The 19,632-nt window shown below is 42.9% G+C and overlaps 1 pseudogene; it reads left to right on the top strand.

Moving 5' to 3' along the window:
- LOC136398156 (uncharacterized) overlaps window positions 1-8,910 on the top strand; it is a 40,369-nt pseudogene extending 31,459 nt beyond the window's left edge.
- Window positions 8,911-19,632: the final 10,722 nt, after the last annotated feature.

Genomic DNA, 19,632 nt, shown 5'->3' with positions numbered 1-19,632 from the left:
TGGTATTTGAAGGTGAATGAGAAACATAATTTTGCAAATGGAGGGGCCTTTCTGGAGGGAAGAGATTCAAGTGAAAGAGATTTGCAGAGGGACCAGAGGAGGGTCCTGAGAGAGGGGTGCCCCCGGGGGTCAGGCAGGAGGGAAGAGAGTTGGGAGTCCACGGAGAAGAAAAAATTAGGAGCAGAAGTTTTAAGTGAGGTTGTTTTGGCCAAAAACAGCCTGTGTGTAGAACAGGCAGCACAGAAATTAAGGACAGGAGCAAAAGTAAAAGGAAGCCTGCACATAAGGAATTTCAGAAGCCTTTCCCATCTGGTAGCAAAGATTATATAGATCTCTCAGTATGTTGAAATCAAAGGTCCCTTTTTCAGGCCAATGGGAGTCATTGTCGAGCCTATATTGAGACCAGGCTGTGTTGCAAAGGAAAATGAATTTCTTTGGCTTGAGGTCAGAGAGACCTAATTTAGTAAGATTTTTAGAAGACAGCCCAACAGGTTTTGGTCAGATGGCTTTGACTCCAAAGAGCCCATTGTGGAGATTAGTGATCTAGAGAGGGCGTCCCCACCTCCAATCACAATCTCAAAGGAGAAAGCTCTCCTGGGAATGTGGAGTCATCCTACTTAGGGGTCATCACCACCTAAGAAGGAGCTCAAAGAGAATGTGAAGGGATTTGGCTAAGTGCTTAGACCTTTGGAATGTGCTGTCTCCTGAGACAGAAAAATGGCAAACCCCTCAAAATGTGAGGCTGACCGGAGAAAGCCGCCCGACGATGGAGTAGGGACTAATGGGTCGAATTAAAGCCAACCAGGAGAGGAAAGGGAGAAACTCCTTACCTTTCTGGTCTGGCAGGGGTTCAGGACAGAAACAGATCGCCGGCCAATCAACCTATAATTACACGTCCAAACAGAATCAGGGAGTAAGCCCGGGATTAACTGCCACTGCCCATTGCTTTCCGGGTTGTAAGTTTGGACAGCAAAGAGGGATTGTCCAGGTAGTTAGTACCCTGTCCTGGGTTTTAGCACCAAATGTTGGAATCCATGGGAGTCCGAAAAGACCAGAGTAACAGGCTTTATTGAAAGGAAGAAAGGAACCCTGCTGGGCACTTCTCCAGGGAGAAGGGCACCAGTTACAGACTAGGGACGAATTTTATATGGTTTGGGAGAGCCTGAGGGGATACTGAGTCAAAAGTTCTGGTATGTTCCCTTTTACGGTTTTACAATTTCAGCTTTCTGGAATTCTTCTGCCTCAGGAGCGATTGTCCAGTAAGTAAGAGTGAGGTCAGGCAGCCAGGTGGAACAACAAAAGGGCAGTTGGAATTTCATATATCTATCACCTAGAATGAAAGGTTATTTGATTCTCACCAGCCTTATTCATCTCTGTTCCCCATCTCCTTCTCTCTGCACAAACTCTGTATAAACTGGCTTCTCCTTTAGCAGTGTAAGGCCAGGAGCCATTATCGTGGCCATTCACATGTAGGTTCCCATTGCATTCGGGCAGATGGTAAAGGAACTGTAAAGCCGAAGGATGATGGGCCATTTTGTTTATTAAAGTCTCATAACGGGCCCTGGCCGGTTGGCTCAGCGGTAGAGCGTCGGCCTGGCGTGCGGGGGACCCAGGTTCGATTCCCGGCCAGGGCACATAGGAGAAGCACCCATTTGCTTCTCCACCCCCCCCCCTCTTTCCTTTCTGTCTCTCTCTTTCCCTCCCGCAGCCAAGGCTCCATTGGAGCAAAGATGGCCCGGGCGCTGGGGATGGCTCCTTGGCCTCTGCCCCAGGCGCTAGAGTGGCTCTGGTCATGGCAGAGCGATGCTCACCAGCTTGGACCCAAGATTGCTGGCTTGAGCAAGGGGTTACTCGGTCTGCTGAAGGCCCACGGTCAAGACACATATGAGAAAGCAATCAATGAACAACTAAGGTGTTGCAACAAAAACTAATGATTGATGCTTTTCATCTCTCTCTGTTCCTGTCTGTCTGTCCCTATTTATCCCTCTCTCTGACTCTCTCTCTCTGTCTCTGTAATTAAAAAAAAAAGCATTCTTAAAAAAAAAAAATCCAGAGTACTGTCCATAAGCGGCATGTTCATCCAGTAAGGGAGCCAGTGCCCCCCTCCTGTCACAGTCCCTGCTTTAAGAGTCTATTATACCACTCAGTGATACCAGCAGCCTGGGGGTAGTAGGGAACATGATACTTCCAGTCCACCCCCAGCTTTTGAGCCCATTGTCTCACCATTGAAACAGTGAAGTGGGTACCATTGTCACTTTCAAGGACCAGCAGTTGCCCGTATGCAGTACTCAGGCGGTCCAGAGCCAGTATGACTGCCCTCTGGTCAGGGTTATGGGCAGGGTAAGCAGCAAGCAGACTGGTGGCAATATCTACACAAGTGACTGCATACTGGTACCCTTCTGACTTTGGTAAGGGTCCAGTGATGTCTATCTGCCATCGTGTCAGTGGAACATGACACCTTTGGATCTGTCCAGGTGACACCAGTGGTCTCCAAGGGTGCTCCTTGGAACATACTGCACATTGCTCACAGGCTGCAAGTACCTCTGCATAGGACATAGGCAAGTTCCAAGCCTTAACCGTAGCCCACATAGTTTTCTGTCCTGCATGGAGCAGGCGCCGGTGGAGCCGCTGTGCCATATCACCTGCAGGTGCAGTCTCCAACCATCGCTCCCTTGCCAACGTATCTGCCTCATCATTCCCAGGATGGGCTAGAGGGGCATGCCCCATGACAGTGTACTGTCAACTGCTTCTGGTGTCCTATTTCCCATAAGTCCTGCCACATGGCCTGACCCCATAGTGGACAGTGCATTACCATCCACTGGTTAATGTGCCAAGTAGCAATCCAAAGGGTCAGTCCACGATAGACAGCCCAGCTGTCAGTACAGATCACCAGAGGTGAAGGTTCATTATGGGCAACTATCTAAACAGCTCTTAATTCTGCCCATTGGCTGCTTTGACCTGTACCCGTGTCCATCCAAATAGACTCAGTGGCCGGATGGAAGGCCTGTCCATTTGGCAGGTTGGCCCCTGCTGGAACCATCAATATACTAGACATCCTCGGGGATGGGCACCGACCCCTCCTGGTAGGGACTGACTTCAGGTTCTGCCTCCTGAGCCCCAGCTGCACCTGACTCTAAGGTCGCGTAGGTGACTGGACCCAAGACTTCCTGCAGTTCTGCCCTCAACGAGCTGGTGCTAAGAGCACAGTGTGTTGCAGGTAGGCATTCTACTTGGCCAGGGGGATATTTGGGCCATACCACCATGTGGTTTGGTTGCCCAATCTCTCACCCATCCTGCAATAGGGTATGTTGTCTTGACTGTAACTGGTGTTGTAGTTGTAATACTCTCAGTAGCCAAGAGCACCATCCTGCTGACTACACCAGTTGTAAGGCCAGGAGCCGCCAACATGGCCACTCACATCCAGGTTCCCATTGGATTCGGGCAGACGGTAAAGAAATAGCAGAGTCAGAGGATGGTGGGCCATTCTGTTTACTGGTGTCTCACCGAGACAGGCAAACCACAAGAGAAGACAAGGGAAAAGCAGAAAACCTGCTTTTTCCATGAAGGGCAAGGGATCAGGGAGGCCCCTGCAATGGTGATAGCAGGAACCGAGAGAGAGCAAGCTCCCGGTCTGCCCCACTTTATAGTATAGAAATCAAAACCTTTAATCCAATATACAAACAAAGAAGTCTCTGATAGAAAGTCACTTATCTGTGGCATAACGGGATTCCTCATGAGAGTGCACCACCCCACATCATGCAATCAGTCAAGGGTGTGGGGAAAAGCTTAGTCTTAAAACTAAGCCTTAGGCTATAACCACCCTGCCTGCTTACAGCCTGTCCCCACACTCAATGCAAACTATAAGCGAGCAAACATATATATCATATTTACAAACTTATGTGACCTACAAGCACTCTTCCATCTTGGGTGCTTCTCCTCTCCTCCACATGACCTTTCTCTGCTCTCCAGCATGGGCTCCTCTGCCCCATTTTATAGTGTAGAAATCCAAACCTTTAATCCAATATACAAACAAGAAAGTCTCTGACACAAAGTCACTTATCTGAGGCATAATGGGATTCCTCATGAGAGTGCACCATCCCATATTATGCAACAGTCAAGGGAGTGGGGAAAAGCTTAGCTTTGAAAAGATCTTAGTATTAAAAGGGAGGGAAAGGCTTAGTCTTAAAACTAAGCCTTAGGCTATAACCACCCTGCCTGCTTACAGCCTGTTCCCCACACCCAATGCAAACTATAAGTGAGCAAACATATATATCACATTTACAAACTTATTTGACCCACAGCCCTGAATAGAAAGGGAAGCGTTTTCCTACTGTGTATTTCTCGCCCATTGGCTGTGAGTTAGGATTAAATGTAATGGCTCACCAGTCCTTGGCTCTGTTGTTTCATTATTGTGTCTGAATCAAATTTGAACCTGCATGGGCCAGGCGGCTGTGATGGTGGCCGCGGCTACTGGCTTTACAGTCATGTTGGGCAGATAAAATGTATTATGCTCACTTTGTTAAAGATTACGCTGCCCACGAGGAGGCCGTCGCCCAGGTGATATTAATGTGTGTCTCTGTGGGCAGATAGAATCCTTGTAGCCTGGGGCTTGGTTTTGGGATTAAGCCTTTCCCACCCGTTTTGATGCGGGGCGGTACAATCCAATCATGCCTCAGAAGTGACTTTGTATTAGAGACTTCCCTATTTTGTATATTGGATTAGAGGTTGTGAAGCTACAATATAAAATGGGGGTAGACTACATGAGGGCTGGCGCTCTAGGTTCCTGAGATTATCATTAGAAGAGAGAGCAGAGGAGAGCAGAGAAAGGCCACGTGGAGGAGGCCAGGAGAAGCAGCCAAGATGGTGGAGTGCTGAGTGCGATGCCAGTTTGTGTAGAGTTTGTATCTGGGATAAGGAAGGAGATGGGGAACAGAGGTGAATAAGTCGGTGAGCTAGAAACCTTTGATTCTAGGAAACTCGGATAAGTCAGTAGCTTTGTGAGCACTGAATGTGACTGGGTTTTGGAGCCCAGTGTGTATTTTTACTTGCCCGCCGGGTGCAAGCTAGAATTAAAGACTATGGCCCATCAGTTTTTGGCTCTGCTGTTTCTTTGCCGACTGTCAGAATCCAATGCGAACCTGCACAGGCCAGAAGGCTGCTGTGATAGTGGCCCTGGCCGTGGCTCCTGGCTTGACAAGTCACTCATAACCAAATTATTTGAAAAAAAAAAAAATACATATCATTTAACATTTTTACAGAGAAAAAAATTTGGTTGGAATGTAAGCATATTTTAATATATTTGATATAATGTGGGACAAGGTCTCCAAAATTAAGAGTGGCTAAGACCAATGAAGAGTTAAAAACTCTAAAACCAAACTGACATTGTTCAGAACTACTTGCTTACCTTGCCCTTAGGTTTCTGTTTGGTTTTCCAACCCATGAACTCTGAAGAGCTTTTTCTGATTAGCACCATGACTAATTACACACAAACAGAATTTATACACAGAACAGAAATTCCTTAAGCTCACAAACAAATGTGAAAGCAAAATAAAGAACATCTCTTTCTGAATTCCCACTGTAAGAACCATTTTTGAAAAGGCTCGTGAACCCCACAGGAAAAGGAGCTCCCGGGAGGCCTTAGAGAGCTCTGTACCCAGGCCCTTCCTGCTGGAGTCCTGTCTGGTTAAATGCCTTTGTATTTGAAGGGATTTTAACTCAGCCTTTTAGTCTAACACCCCACCCATCATTCTTAAAAAGGTGATATCTGGGCACACCGTTAAAGAGAAGAGGTCAGAAACGGGATTGAGGAAGTAGAACAGGGGAGGAGGCTACTGGCCTGTTTGTGATGGAGTAAGAGGGGGTAGGAAATGGGTCTCTAAAAAAAGGTGTGGAAGGTAAATATATTTGATGAGGTGACAGTGAATGCACTGTGATTGGAGCTTATACTGGTAATTATTAGATGTGATATTATTTATTATATAGCCCCCTGTAAGACCAAGAGCCGCCATTGTGGCCATTCACATGCAGGTTCCCATTGGATTCAGGCAGATGGTAAAGAAATGGTGGAGTTGGAGGATGGTGGACCATTCTGTTTATTGGTGTCCCACCAAGACAGGCAACCCACAAGAGAAGACAAGGGAAAAGCAGGTTTTCTGCTTTTCCCATGAAGGGCAAGGAATCGGGGAGGCCCCTGCAATGATGATAGCAGGAACTGAGAGAGAGCAAGCTCCCAGTCTGCCCCACTTTATAGTGCAGAAATCAAAACCTTTAATCCAGTATACAAACAAGGAAGTCTCTGATACAAAGTCACTTATCTGAGGCGTAATGGGATTCCTCATGAGAGTGCACCACCCCACATCATGCAACAGTCAAGGATGTGGGGAAAAGCTTAGTCTTAAAGCTAAAACCTTAGGCTATAATGACCCAGCCTGCTTACAGCCTGTCCCCCACACCCAATGCAAACTATAAGCGAGCAAACATATATATCATATTTACAAACATATTTGAACAACGCCCCCTTTTTACCTGGGGAGAGCAAGGGAAGAGGGAAGAGAGGCAAAACAAGCTCTCTTTCCTTTGCCCGTCCTAACCAGTTGCACTGGTGCTGCAGCTGCCTGCACCAGGCCTGTACCCAGATGCTCAGCACTGCCTCCCTCCTGCTGGTGCCCAGGGTCTTTCCAAAGCATGGAGGGGGTGGTGCCTCACCTCTCTTCGCTGGGCGCTAGGACTATGTTGGGGAAACCAATGTGTTTCCAATGTGAAACAAGTGAGTTAGGTTTGCTCGCTTGTATTTTGCATTGGCAGGGGGCAGAGCCATGTGCAGAGGGTCTGTGAAAGGCTGGGGGTGCTTGCCCTGAGGGCAGTAGATTGCAAATTGCGGATTACTTGCCTCTATGGGGAGGGGCGATTGTTTGCTATTGTTTGCCTGAGATGGGGTATTTCTGCCTGGCCTGTTTTGCTGGTGGGAGCTATGAGTCCTGTGAGTTCGGAGGGGGTCAGGGCTTGGGAGCCCTGAGGGAAAGGGAAGCGGTCTTCCCTGCCTGTTTGCTCATCCTCCGTTATGAGACTTTATTTATTTATTTTTTATTTTTATTTTTTTTGTATTTTTCTGAAGCTGGAAACGGGGAGAGACAGTCAGACAGACTCCCGCATGCGCCCAGCCGGGATCCACCTGGCACGCCCACCAGGGCGATGCTCTGCCCCTCTGGGGTGTCGCTCTGCCGTGACCAGAGCCACTCTAGCGCCTGGGGCAGAGGCCAAGGAGCCATCCCCAGCGCCCGGGCCATCTTTGCTCCAATGGAGCCTTGGCTGCGGGAGGGAAAGAGAGAGACAGAGAGGAAAGAGGCGGGGGTGGAGAAGCAAATGGGCGCTTCTCCTATGTGCCCTGGCCGGGAATCGAACCCGGGTCCTCCGCACGCCAGGCCAACGCTCTACCGCTGAGCCAACCGGCCAGGGCCCGTTATGAGACTTTAATAAACAAAATGGCCCATCATCCTTTGGCTTTACAGTTCCTTTACCATCTGCCCGAATCCAATGGGAACCTGCATGGCCACGACAGCAATGGCCACTGGCCTTGCAGACTGCCTCCACTGTTCCCTGACTATTGACTTTATTTGCAGCCTCTTGACTGGTCCTTTGAAGCCTACCAGCACATGTTGGACCCTGAGGAGAGGTTTGCCTTAGCACAAGTGACCACTGGCATCATGACAGGTGCCCAAGGTTTGATCGCATCCACTTTTACTTCATTAAGGTCCACTGAGATGAAGGTACCTGCTGGAGTCTTTACCTGCAGCTAGTGAGGGGCATCTTCAACCAGCAGGTGGTACAATTGGGTTTAAATATATTATATGTGAGAAGAGGATAGAAAGCATGGCCAGAGCTGAAAATAGTGTTTTTCTTTCATTGCTGGTCCAGAACCTGGGGTTTCTAGGGCAGCATGCACAGCATGTTTATTTGTAAGTTTATTTGCATTGCTGAATTCCAAGTATAATTACAGTCTTAAAGGCAGTTTTCCAAACCTAATTACAGTTAATGGTCCACAAAGGGCTCTGGCCAAGTAGTTCAGTTGATTAGAGCATTGTCCCAATATGCCAAGATTGTAGGTTCAATGCCTGGTCAAGGCACATGTAAGAATCAACCAATGAATGCATAAATAAGTGGAACAGCAAATTGAAGTTTCTCTCTCTTTCTCCCTTCCTCTCTTGCTCTATAATCAATCAATAAAAAAAAATTTTAAGCTTAAGTTTGAAAAAAAATGGTCCACAAAGAATGGAAAACCTGCTCTCGTTAGATTATAGAATTTATTGGTAAAGAAAGGACTAAACATACCCCTTTGCAAGGCATTGATGTGTACAATCATGTTTATTATTTTTTTAATGTTGAGACTATTTTTAGGATACTAAAGGGAACAATCACCATGTATGTCCTCTGGGGGAGAACCAGTGGCAGGAAGTAAACAGGATATAAAGATTTTTCCAGTACATTTACCTTAGGTCTAGTTAGAATTCTTTCTTATAGTCAATTATTTGACAAAAGATTTTCTTATGCTTCTTAATATTGTCTGAAGTTGGTTGCCTTTGCTTTTCTTGGCCAACGCTTGGCTCAGTCTGAGAGACCAGCATGTTCCTGTATGAGTGGATTTTTAAAACGATGTCTGCAGGAAAGTTGGTCAAATAATGAAGAGATGCAAAGGGCTTATGCTTTTCTCATGCCACAGCTCATAACTCACATCCATGGGAAACTTGAACTCTGCTGATTTTAACTTTTATGCTACTTTTCTATTAGATGGAACGTCAGTGGGAGTATGTCCAGAGACTTTGGCAAGAAGGCCATCCAGATGATAACAATAACCTTGGACTTCCACTTAACATAACTTGCAAACAACTTATTTCCATCAACAATAGCAGCTAAGCTGGTGTTGTCTTTAGACATTTGACATTTAATCTCCTAAATAAGCCAAGGGTATGATGTTAAGTCTAAATACTAGTCTACAAAGCATCTCTCAAGTATTTGGGGAGTTGAGAGAAGTAGATAATAAAAGCCACAGAAGAGGGATCCTTTGTATCCCCAACATTGTTTGCTTTCTAAGTAATAAAGACTAGGAGGCTCGAGTTTAAACTTCATGTCACTGGGTGCAGAATCTTCACTTCCTTGAGAAGACCTAAAAAAAAAATTGTTCTTGAAATGCCATCAAAAATTTAATCAGAGGTTCCACAAAGCTCACACATATGAAACTTGAATGTGCTTAAAAGTTTCTCAAAAAGGAATTTCTTTTTTCTAACAAGTGTCACCAAGGTTTCTGCAGACTCACTTGTGCTCCCCTACCTATTTGAAGGAGCAAGTTAAATCTCCTGAGACCACTCAGAGAGGGTACATTCTTTAAGTCACCCCTCTTAATATGTAGTGTGATTCCCTTCCCCCCATTCCCTTCCAGCCTTTGAGGGCAGAGAAGAAACCAAGAAGTGGGTGACAAGCCCTGCATTGGTCAATGTGGCACAAGATTGTGATTTCCCTATTGCCTTCAAATGGGTGAAAAAATTGTCTAGTTCCTTTGGACACCCAGCAAATACTTGTTGAGCACTGATGTGTACTAGGCAGTGTGCTAGGAGTGCATGGTTGCTCACAAATGTGGATGACAAAGGCATGGCCCCATGCTCCTGGAAAGCATACACATCAGCACAGGCAGATTTTCAGTGGGAAACTGCCGCGATGGCTATGGTCCTCTGGGAACCAGCAAGTGCCATGAGCTTTCACAGCTGAGGTTCTAACCTTGTCTCTTGAGAAAGAGCCCTTGGAGTTCCAGGCGCTAGACCACATTTCCTCCACAGGCAATTCTCAGGACTGATTTCTTCACTATAATAAGCTTGAGACACCAGCTGTGTCTGCGCAACTGGCTGTGGCAAGAATCCACTGTTCAGAGAATGTTTTTTGGCAGAACATGTTAGGCTGATGTGGATTCTAAATCCTGTCGATAGAGTCTCAAAGCAAATGCTATTTGCTTGATAAGATTTCTTCCAGCCTGAGGATTGTATTTCTTTAATATCTAGGACTAAAAGGAATCCCATTTGCACAGATTTAAGAAGTACTTGTATTCTTTAGTTCCATGTAGGTATAGAAAGGCCTACTGACTTGTGTGGTATGCTTCATTTACAAAGGAATACCGACAGACAAGCATTTTATCATTTCTGACCTCATTAATTTATTAAGAATGACATCCTTATGGCAAACATGAATGATCCAAGTTGTATACAAAATTTAAAAATTGTTTTTGTCCATTAATATTTTTAGGGAAAGGGGATAGAGACTCAGGTGAAAATAGAAACTTACTTGGAAATTATTTAATATTTAGTCACTTTTAAGTTACTTTGTTTTCAAATATTTGACTAAATATTGATTACTGGAATGTTGACAGGCTTGCTATACACAGTTGAAGACTCTTACTCTTATTGCACTTTTAGAATAAACTCTTATATCTTCCGATTTTAAAAGGGTTCATATAAAAGCAAAAAGCATGTTGTATAATATGATGGCCTATAAGGCCCCTTCCAGTTCCCGGGTTTTTTAATAATGCCCTGGTTTAAAGGAGCTGTTTTATTGGTCTTTAAAAATACAAAATTCAAATATCTTTGGAAACAGATTAAGTTCTTCATTGTGTAAAATTGTCATCAGTTGCTCCTTTTTTTGAAGCACAGCTTTGAAAAGCATGTGTGTGCTGGAGTCCACCCTTCCCTGAGCCCTGAGCCTGTCTTCCAGGAGGCCCGCTGCACCCACAGACCACATCATCCCGCGGCCTCGCCTTGCTGGGGAGACGTGGCTGCAGCTGAGTCCTGGTACAGCGCACAGCTCCAGGGAGATGGAGGTTCTCCGAAGGGGACTGGTGGGCCCTTGGCAAGGAGAATGTTCCCTCCCAGATGTTACTACTTAGCTTTGTTTTTCTGTTTGGCTCTCTTCCTCCTGTTTGGCCAGAGACAGATCATAGCTCTAAGCCTTGCCAACATTTTTATGTGATTTTTTTCCCCTGTTTTTGCTCAAAGTTTCTAGTTTACCAGGATGCTGTTACAATGAAAATTAAAAGGGAGATGAACATAGGTATGTGGAAAATGCTTTTTGGTTTATTATTTATCTTTTAACAATATAAATTTTTAATTAAAAATTATATTGTTTCTTTCCACTAAGACTCTTTCTAAAATTTACTCCTTTTGTCCTGAGCTGAGACCTGGTAAAAGAGAGAGAGGACTGAATGTGAAGTGAGGGACACGGACTTATGTTGAGCCTTGCCATGAACTTGCTGTGTGACTCTCAGCACGTCTCTTAGCCTCTCTGAGCCTCACTTCCCTATTGTGTAACATTATGTCTGTGTATATGAAGGGTGGTAGGTGAACTTGATGATCTCTAAAGGCCCTTCCAACTGTAATGATCTATGGTTCAAACGGTGGCCTGATGATTAACATGGTGTTTGTAGTTGGATTTTAATTATTTTATTTTTAGGTTAAGGCTAATCCAGTTCAGCCTGGGTTTTCAATTTGACCTAACTCTGTGTGGGTATTTTCTGTATGTGAAGAAATTCCCAAGAGCCCCAGCTGCCAAAAATACCTGTCTCATGCGTCTGGCTCAACCCTCTTTCCTCTCCTGCCCAAACTAAAATTTCATTTTATTTTAAGTTCATTTTAAACTGGTCAAAAATAATGTAATACAGAATTTTAGTAAAGGGGAAAGCAAAAAATTTTTCTAAATATGACTATTTGTATGCATCATAATCATTTTTCTGAATTAAAGCATCTTCCAGTGCATGTTTTACACAGTTATAATCATACACTTCATTCAATGCTATCTCCTGTTCTTAGTATTTTTATGTATTTTTATGTATTACTAACTAATCCTTTACTCATTTTTACTTTTTAAACATTTTTCTACTGAATTTATTGGGGTGACATTGGTTATAAAATTATACAGGTTTCAGGGGTACAGTTCTATAGTACACTATCTGTACACTGCACTGTGTGTTCACCACCCCAAGTCAAGTCTCCCTCCATCACCATCTATCCCCCTCTGCACTCCTCACACCCCCTACTCCATTTCCCTCCTGCAAGCCCCACACTGTTGTCTGTGTCTGTAAATTTTTTCTTTGCTTAATCCCTTCACCTTTTTCACCAGCCTCTCTATGCTCGCTTTTATAAATGCATAATCTTTTTTTTTTTTTTGTATTTTTCCGAAGCTGGAAACAGGGAGAAACAGGAATTAATTTAATAAAATTTTTTTTTATCACTTTGGAAGATTTCAAGAGTCTAGAAATTGCATCCTTTGCACAGACAAGGCTTTCGGTAGATAAATGGATAGATAAGGGAGTTTGTGTGTGCTTAGGGAACCAAACCAGGAAGGGCAGATTAGGGGAACCCCCAACTGGGTCTTTGCTGGGAGGAACATATTAGAGGGTAGCACAGATGTCAGAGCAGAGGAGCCAACTACATAGAGGGCACTAGCAAGCAATGTGGTTGTTTCACAAGTCACCAAGGGCTGGCACTGAGTAGAGGAGCATTGTACAGGCAGTGTTGTGTCCTGTAACACTACTGAACTAGGAATTAGGAAGCCTACATTTACTCTTGGGGCTGCTATGTGACACTTAGAATGGTTCAGTGTTACTTCAGACCTCTCACAGGTCAAATGGAAACAATGGTATCTGTGATGCCTACTTTGTGAGGCTCTTGTGAAAATAAATGTGAGTATGGAAAAATACTTTGAATTTTTGAAAATGCAATTAGAAGAGCTTATAAGAAAGTATTATGATTATTGGCCACTAAAATACTTGACAAATACCAGAGACTTCTATTTCTATCTATTTAGATCATCTTTGTTGTTTCTATTCTTTTTTTTATTATTTTTAAATTTTATTTAGAAAATTAACTTTAACAGGATGACATTGATCAATTAGAATATATAGGTTTCATTCAGAAAGGTTACCTGAAGGCGGCAAGATGGTGATGGAGTGGGCGGACGTACCAACTTCCAACTCCCAGAACCAAAGTGGATTACAACTTAACTTTAAGAACCATCATCTGGAAAAACCAACTTTGAACTAAACTAAGAGGACTCTTCAACCAAGGAACACTGAAGAGGCCACATGGAGACTGGTAGGAAAAGCGGAAACATGGAGAGGGCTGCCCAGCTCCCCAGAGTGAACAGCAGCCCAGAGGGACTCACGTGGCGAGAAGCGAGTTTAGCAGAGAGGGGAGGGTCCTGGGCCCCAGGAACAAAGCCACAGCCTGCAGCCCCAGAGCCTAGAAGAGGCGTATGGACAGTATTTATCTGCTAAACAAGTCAGGATACTGTTTGTGAGAAAGAGACAGTATTCTCAGACCCAAGATTTTTCTTAAAGGGACTACGCAGAAAACTTCTTTCAGAACTACCCACCAGGGGATCCAGGGGACGGGAAGAGAGGAGAGGACCATAGTAGCAGTAAGAGACAGTAATGTAGGAGGCACAGGGAGAAACACTTTGAGAGACAGCGACCCTGACCCCTGGGCTGAGTCACTCCCCAAATCTGAAGTGAATATTTCCCCTGGAAACAGCAATACCAGCAAAGGGAAGCAGGACACCAGCCAAACAAGCTCTCCCACGGCACTCAGAGCAGAGTCGCTTAGAAGGAGGGAGCTTTCGGGACTACAGTAGTGAGTCTTAGGGTCTGAGCTGCAGCGCCCCCACCCACATTGCTTAGGGCTTGCTGGAGGGTGGGAGGCGGTGGGACAAGAAAGTGCAGTTACATTGGCAGGGGGCGGAAGCCGGGCCAGCCACACATGAGGCCCTGTGTGAGCTCAGTCTAGCCCCGTGGAGGCAGAAGGGATGTGCAAAAGTGGTCTAGCCCAGCTGCTGGCTGCGGGCCTGCCTGCAACCTCACCTGCGGGGGAAGGGTGAGAGCCTGGGAATGGGCGGAGATCCTCTGCTGAGCAAGGGCGCTGGGGCATGCAGCCTGACCTGCAGAGCTGTACAGGCAAGCTGGCTCCACCCACGGGGGCAGGGTGAAAGCCCGGAAAACGGTGGAGATCAGCAGCTGAGTTCAAACCCACAACCTTGCCTGTGGGACGTGTGAGCTGGCTCTGACTGCAGAGGTGGGGCAGAAGCCCACAGGCGGAGACCTGTAGCTGAGCAAAGGTGCTCACCCTCGCCCTTGGTGCCAAGGCTTGTGGCCCATGCAGGGCACGTAACCCCACCAGTGGGCATGGGGCAAAGGCAGAGACGGGCTGAAGCTTGTAGAGCTGGGCACATGAACACAGCCCCTCCATGGAGGGAAGGTGGAAACCACAGTGACAGCTGCAGCAGGCCTGTGCTGGCAACACCCATACCAGAACGCCCTAGGCAGCGGCAGAGGGGGTGGCGGGCCTGCAGACAGACCACACCTAGGGAACACAGAAGCCACACTCATTGGACTCCAGTGGCCAAACCTTTCTTATACACAGACAAAATGGGCAGTCAGAGAAATGAAACCCAAATGAATCAAGAGAAATCCCCAGAGAAAAACCTGAATGAGTCAGATATAGCCAAATTACCAGGTGCAGAGTTTAAAATAATGATTGTTAGAATGTTCAAACACCTTAGAACAATAGATGGTCATTATGAACACCTAAATAAAGAGATGGCAAATATAAAAAAGGACATTGAACTAATAAAAAAGAATCAGTCAGAAATGACAAATACAATATCAGAATTGAAGACCATAATGGAAGGAATTAAAAGCAGGATAGATGAAGCTGAGGATCAAATCAGCGAGTTAGAGGACAAGATAAATGAAGGCACAGAAGCAGAGCAGAAAAAAAGACTCAAAAAGTCTGAGGAAACTCTAAGAAAGCTCTGTGACAACATGAAGACTTGACCCTGCATCTAAAACATCCGCATCATAGGGGTTCCTGAAGAAGAGAAAGAACAAGGGATAGAGACTTTGTTCAATTAAATCATAGCTGAAAACTTCCCCTAAATTGAGGCAGGAAAAAGTCTCACACATTCAAGAACCACAGAGAAATTCATTAAAGAGAAACCCAAAGAAATCTACACCAAGACACATCATAATTAAAATACCAAAGCTAAGTGATAAAGAGAAAATATTAAAAGCTGCTAGAGAAAAAAATGCTGTCATCTACAAAGGAGCCCCCATAAGGATGACATCCAACTTCTCAACAGAAACACTTGAGGCCAGAAGGGAATGGCAAGAAATATTCAAAGTAATGCAGAACAAGCACCTATAACCAAGACTACTTTATCCAGCAGGGCGATTGTTTAAAATTGAAGGAGAAATAAAAAGCTTCCCAGACAAAAAGAAAAACAACTCAAGGAATTCACTACAACCAAACCAATGCTGCAGGAAATGCTAAGGGGCCTGTTGTAAACAGATCAAAATGGGAAAAGAATATAGCAAAAGAGGAATACAGCTTTAAAGAATAAAGTGGCAATAAACAACTACATATCAATAATAACCTTAAATCTAAAGGGATTAAATGATCCAATCAAAAGACATAGGGTAGCTGTGTGGATAAGAAAACAGGACCCATACATATGCTGTCTACAAGAGACACAACTTAAAACAAAAGATGCACATAGACTAAAGGTAAAAGGATGGAAAAAATATTTCTTGCAAATGGAAATGAATAAAAAGCTAGGGTAGCAATACTTATATCAGACAAAATGGACTTTAAAATAAAGGCTATAGTAAGAGATAAAGAAGGACACTACATAATGATAAAGGGAGCAATCCAACAGGAAGATATAACCATTATAAATATCTACACATCTAATATAGGAGCACCTAAATATATAAAGCAGACTTTGATGAATATAAAGGGTGAGATCAACAGCAGTACTTTAATAGTAGGGAATTTTAATACCCACTAACATCACTAGATAGATCCTCAAGAAAGAAAATTAACAAAGAAACAGCAGACTTAAAGGACATACTAGATCAACTCGATTTAATAGATATCTTCAGACCTTTCACCCCAAAGCAGCAGAATATACATTCTTTTCAAGTGCTCATGGTACATTTTCTAGGACAGACCACATGTTAGGGCACAAAAGCGGTCTCAACAAATTTAAGAAGACTGAAATCATATCAAGCACTTTCTTTGATCACAATGGCATGAAACTAGAAATCAACCACAACAGAAAAACTGAAAAATACTGAAACACTTGGAAACTAAATAGCATGTTATTGAATAACAAATGGGTTAATAATGAGATCAAAGAAGAAATTTAAAAATTTCTAGAAATAAATAATAATGAGCATACATCAACTCCAAATTTATGGGACACAGCAAAAGCAGTACTGAGAGGGAAGTTTATAGCATTACAGGCATACCTTAAGAAGCTAGAAAAAGCTCAAATAGACAACTTGACCCTGCATCTAAAAGAACTAGAAAAGAACAGCAAGTAAAGCACAGGGGTAGTAGAAGGAAGGAAATAATAAAGATCAGAGAGGCAATAAATGACATAGAGGCTAAAGAAACAATATAGAGAATCAATGAAACCAGAAACTGGTTCTTGGAAAAGGTAAACAAGATCGATAAACCTTTAACTAGACTCACCAAGAAAAAAAAGAGGACTCAAATAAATAAAATTAGAAATGAGAGTGGTGAAATAACAACTGACACAACAGAAATACAAAATTTTGTAAGAAAATACTATAAAGAACTGTATGCCAAAAAACTAGACAACCTAGATAAAATGGACAAATTCCTTGAAACATACAATCTTCCAAAAATCAATCCAGAAGAATCAGAAAACCTAAACAGACTGATCACAACAAATGAGATTGAAACTGTTATAAAAAAAACTCCCAACAAAGAAAAGTCTTGGGCCTGATGGCTTCACAAGTGAATTCTACCAAATATTCAAAGTAGAACTAACTCCTATCCTTCTCAAGCTATTTCAAAAAATTCAAGAGAAAGGAGGACTTCCAAGCTCCTTTTATGAGGTGAGCATAATTCTGATTCCAAAATTAGAAAAAGACAACACTGGCCTGACCTGTGGTGGTGCAGTGGATAAAGCGTCGACCTGGAAATGCTGAGGTCACCGGTTCGAAACCCTGGGCTTGCCTGGTCAAGGCACATATGGGAGTTGATGCTTCCAGCTCCTCCCCCCTGTCTCTCTCTGCTCTCTCTCTCTCTCTCTCCTCTCTAAAAATGAGTAAATAAAAAAAATAAAAAAAAATAAAAAGAAAATAAGTGTTAAAAAAAAAAAAAGAAAGAAAAAAAAGAAAAAGACAACACAAAGAAAGAAAATTATAGGCCAATATCCCTGATGAATATAGATTCTAAAATCCTCAACAAAATATTAGCAACCGGATCCAGCAATATATGAAAAAAAATCATACACCATAATCAAGTGGGATTTATTCTGGGGAGGCAAGGCTGGTACAATATTCACAAATTAATCAATGTGATTCATGACATAAACAAAAGGAAGGAGAAAAGCCACATGATAATTTCAATAGATGCAGAAAAAGCCTTTGATAAAATCCATCACCCATTCATGATCAAAACTCTCAACAAAGTGGGAATACAGGGAACATATCTCAACATGATAAAGGCCATCTATGACAAACCCACAGCCAACATCATACTCAATGGGCAAAAATTAAAATTAAAAGCAATCCCTTAAGATCAGGAACAAGGCAGGGGTGCCCCCTTTCACCACTCTTATTCAACATGGTTCTGGAAGTCCTAGCCACAGCAATCAGACAAGAAGAAGAAATAAAAGGCATCCAAATTGGAAAAGAAGAAGTAAAACTATCATTATTTGCAGATGATATGATATTATATATAGAAAACCCTAAAGTCTCAGTTAAAAAACTACTGGACCTGATAAATGAATTCAGCAAGGTGGCAGGATATAAAATTAATACTCAGAAATCAGAGGCATTTTTATACACCGACAATTAATTTTCTGAAAGAGAAATTAAGGAAACAATCCCCTTCACTATTGCAACCAAAAAAAAAAAAAAGTACCTAGGAGTAAATTTAACCAGGGAGATTAAATACTTGTACTCGGAAAATTATAAAACATTGATAAAAGAAATCAAGGAAGATATAAACAAGTGGAAGCATAACAAGTGCTCATGGTTAGGAAGAATAAACATCATTAAAATGTCTATATTACCCAAAGCAATCTATAAATTCAATGCAATACCAATTAAAATACCAATGACATACTTCAAAGATATATAACACATATTCCAAAAATTTATATAAAACCAAAAAAGAACACTAATACCTCCGAAATCTTGAAAAGGAAGATTAAAGTGGGAGGTATTACACTTCCTGATATCAAGTTATACTACAAGGCCATTGTACTCAAAACAGCTTGGTACTGGCATAAGAAAAGGCATATAGATCAATGGAACAGAACAGAAAACCCAGAAATAAACCCACACCTTTATAGACAACTGATATTTGACAAAGGAGGTAAAAGCATTCAATGGAGTAAAAACAGCCTCTTTAACAAATGGTGCTGGGAAAATTGAACATCTACCTGCAAAAAAATGAAACTAGACCACCAACTTATACCGTTTACAAAAATAAACTCAAAATGGATAAAAGACTTAAATGTAGCCGTGAAACCATAAGCATCTTAGAAGAAAACATAGGCAGTAAGCTCTTCGACATCTCTCGCAGCAATATATTTGCTGAGTTATCTCCATGGGCAAGTGAAATAAAAGATAGGATAAACAAATGGAACTATATCAAATTAATTGCACAGCTAAAGGCAATATGAAGAGAATAAAAAGACAAACCACACAATGGGAGAACATATTCAACAATACGTCTGATAAGGGGTTAATAACCAAAATTTATAAAAAACTTGTAAAACTCAACACCAGTAAGACAATCCAATCAAAAATTGGGCAAAAGAATATACTCTTCTCCAAAGAGTACATACAGATGGCCAATAGGCATATGAAAAAATGCTCAACATCACTAATCATTAGAGAAATGCAAATTAAATCCACAGTGAGATATCACCTCACACCAGTCAGAATTGCGCTCATCAACAAAACAACACAGAATAAGTGCTGGCGAGGATGTGGAGAAAAGGGAACCCTCCTGCACTGCTGGTGGGAATGCAGACTGGTGCAGCCACTGAGGAAAACAGTATGGAGATTCCTCAAAAAATTAAAACTTGAACTGCCTTTTGACCAAGCTATCCCACTTTTAGGATTATACCCTAAGAACACCATAGCACTGTTCCAAAAGGAGAAATGCACCCCCATGTTTATGGCAGTATTGTTTACAATAGCAAAGATCTGGAAACAGCCCAAGTGTCCATTAGTGGACGAGTGGATTAAAAAGCTTTGGTACATATAAACAATGTAATACTACTCAGCCATAAGAAATGATGACCTCGGTTCATTTACAATAACATGATGGACCTTGATAACATTATACGGAGTGAAATAAGTTAATCAGAAAAAACTAAGAACTATATGATTCCATACATAGATGGGACATGAAAATGAGACTCAGAGACATGGACAAGAGTGTGGTGGTTATGGGGGGTGGAAGAGGGCGGGGCAGGGGTGCGGAAGGGCACAAAGAAAACCGATAGAAGGTGACGTAAGACAATTTGACTTTGGGTGATGGGAATGCAACATAA

Source organism: Saccopteryx leptura, chromosome 3, assembly GCF_036850995.1.
Source record: "Saccopteryx leptura isolate mSacLep1 chromosome 3, mSacLep1_pri_phased_curated, whole genome shotgun sequence".
Classification (NCBI taxonomy): Eukaryota; Metazoa; Chordata; class Mammalia; order Chiroptera; family Emballonuridae; genus Saccopteryx; species Saccopteryx leptura.
The sequence above is the reverse complement of the archived record's forward strand: the minus strand, read 5'-3'. Positions and strand labels throughout refer to the sequence as shown.